This window comes from Elephantulus edwardii, unplaced genomic scaffold, assembly GCF_000299155.1.
Source record: "Elephantulus edwardii isolate Elephantulus edwardi_28Jun2011 unplaced genomic scaffold, EleEdw1.0 scaffold00086, whole genome shotgun sequence".
NCBI lineage: Eukaryota > Metazoa > Chordata > Mammalia > Macroscelidea > Macroscelididae > Elephantulus > Elephantulus edwardii.
In genome coordinates, this window is record NW_006399836.1 from 8674562 (window position 1) to 8677226 (window position 2665).

The window sequence follows — 2665 nt, forward strand, 5'->3', positions numbered from 1 at the left end:
GCCGCCGCCGCCGCCACCACCGGGGAGCTGAGGGGGCGCGGCCTGGGCCCCACCCGGCTTCGGCTCCGCCCCCAGCGCGGACCCCCAAGGAGGGCGGGGCACCAGCGACGCCTCCCTCGGCGATCGCGGTCACCCCTTCGCCGCGGCCACCCCCAGGGGCACTTCCTTTCCTTTAAAGGATGCTGGGACAGCCCCAAAAACCCTCACCCACCGCAAACTAGCCCCGCCCCACGGAGCCGCCTCCACCACGAGGCCCTCCTGGAATGCCCCACTGCTCTGAGGCCGCCACCCTCTTCCTATCTGCCACTCTGACCTCAAGCCAACCTGCGGTGTTGTGGATTCCACTCTTAGGGACCCTACAGGACAGAGTAGCGCTTCCTTGACTGCAGTTGATGCCTCTGAATTGTGGTGGTAGAACTGAGTACCCCATGGTCTGCTGAAAGGACAGACAGGGATTGGAAAAGGTGCTGCCAGAGTGCTCCTTGGACGCAAGGATGGCGAAGCTTACATACTCTGGGCATGTGAGGAGAGGCCATACCTTGGAAAGGGACATCATGCTTGGGAAGGTGGGGGGGGGGCAGCAAAGAAGACCCTCATCGAGATGGATTGTCGCAATGACTGTAGCAACATGCTACATGTATGTCAGGTGATGAGGAGGGCGCAGGAGAGGACAGGTCTGTTCTCTAGGTCGCCATGGGTCGGACTTGACTGGACCTGGATGGCCCCCAATAGCAACAACAGGTCTTGCTGAAGTAGAGGAACCTTTCTCCCGTGAAACCTGCTGGGCTCGAACTCAGACCTCTCAGAATACAGCGGAAAGTTTAACCACTGCACCACCAGGACTCCTCCTGGGGCTAGTTGTTGTTTGTTGTTATGTGCCATCGAGTCACCTCTGACCAGTAGTGACCCCATGCACAGCAGCTCTAAAGCCTGCCCTGTCCTGAGCCAGTCTCACTGATTCTGACACACCACCCCCTTTGCCCCCATTACTGTGTCAATCTTTCTCATCCAGGGTCTTCCTCTCCTGCATTATCCCTCCACCCTTCCAAGCATGATGTCCTTCTCCAAGTACCTGTCCCTCCTAGATGTTAGCTGCTGTGACATTGGTTCCAACTCACAGTAGCCTTGGAAGCAACCAACAATCAAGCTCACCGGGCAGCCGCCTGACCACCCCTCCTGTCCAGGGGTTTCCCCCTTTTCACTGGCCTTCTGCTTCCCTTGTAGGGGAGGGCAAAAGTTGTTCATACGGGTCCCCATGAGTCATGGGCGACACAGTGGCATCTAACAAGACCTACAAAGCATCTCCAGGGAGTGGCCCCTCTTAGTCAAATGTCCAAAATACATGATGCAAGGTTTTCATCATCTCTCTTCTAAGGAAACTTCACACTGGACTTCTTCCAAGATAGACTTGTCGGTTCTCCTGGTTATCGTGTTACAGATTCTGTATTCTTTGATCCAGCCATGCTCACTGCCATTGAGTTGATTCTGACTCGTTCTTTGACCTAAAGGCCCACAAATTTGTTATATTGGCTTCTCCACCTTCTTCTCACCCCATCTAGACCGGAAATGTTTTCCCTCACCTCAGGAAGTTCCAGCACACCTCCCTGCCACACCAGTTGGCCTCACCCTCCCTCAGCACTCCAAAACAGCTCTGTGGATCCCTCTTGCACCTTCCTGTACCCCCATAACCTGTCAGGGAGATGCCATGACTGCCCTTCTGGCCAGCATCAGTCCTCTGGTCAACTCAGTGACGTTCTGACCACCACCAGGCCCTTATAGAACTCTCCCCACATCCTGTGGAGCCTCAGGGACTTAGTCCCTTTAGGCCCCATGAGCTCTGGTGGCTTAGTGGTAAGGAATTGCACTGCCAACACAAAGGCACTCAGTTCAAGTCCACCAATTGCTCCACAGGAGAAAGATGGGTCGGTTCCTCCCATGCAGTTTACTGGAGGGTCAGCTGTGGCTCTCAGCTCCAGCTCGATAGTAAACAAGAGTGGTGGTAGACGTGACTCCTCAGGACCTGTGGGAACAGGCTCCACTCTGGGGACACTGGGGCCTTTCAGCTCTGGCCTTGGAAATTGCACCGCTTCTGTCCACCCTTCCTCTCCCCCACACCACTGCACTCTGTCAGCCGGCCCCTCCCTGAGACGCGTCTCCCAGCTGCCCTGGTCGATGATTCAGCCTTCCCCTCACTCCATGGCAGTGACTTCACTCTAAGCAGCACTGGAGTCGGCTGGGCCTGCTGCTTCACTCCTGCAGGGAAGGGATAGGGCTCTCAGTCACCTCTGTCACCCCTCAGCACCCAGGGCACTGGACAGAAAGGGAGTACTGCAGACCCAGGCTTGACTCCTGGCTTCCCCACTCACTCAGCCCTCAACCTCAGAGTCCACATCTTAAAAATGGAGATAATTCTGTGACTTCATCCATAGCCACTGGTGAGAGTCAGCGCCCAGAGCCATCAAGGGCTTTAAGCTCGTTGCCCACTGCTGCACTGCTGTGGTGTGGACAGCTGAAACCCAGGCCCCGACAGGCACCTGGGGGGGGAAAAAAACCCCCCACACTCTACTTCAAGCTCTGCTGGAGTCCAAGGAGGGGCAGTCTCCTGTACCAGTCAGATCCAATTTGATGGTACACACACACACACACACACACACACACACACACA

General features: G+C 56.1%; 1 protein-coding gene across 1 annotated transcript in view; it reads right to left on the reverse strand.

The window, feature by feature from the left end:
* Positions 1-2665, reverse strand: part of MICALL1 (MICAL-like 1) — a 50981-nt gene that overhangs the window by 42342 nt on the left and 5974 nt on the right. The gene's annotated exons all lie outside the window — the stretch shown is intronic.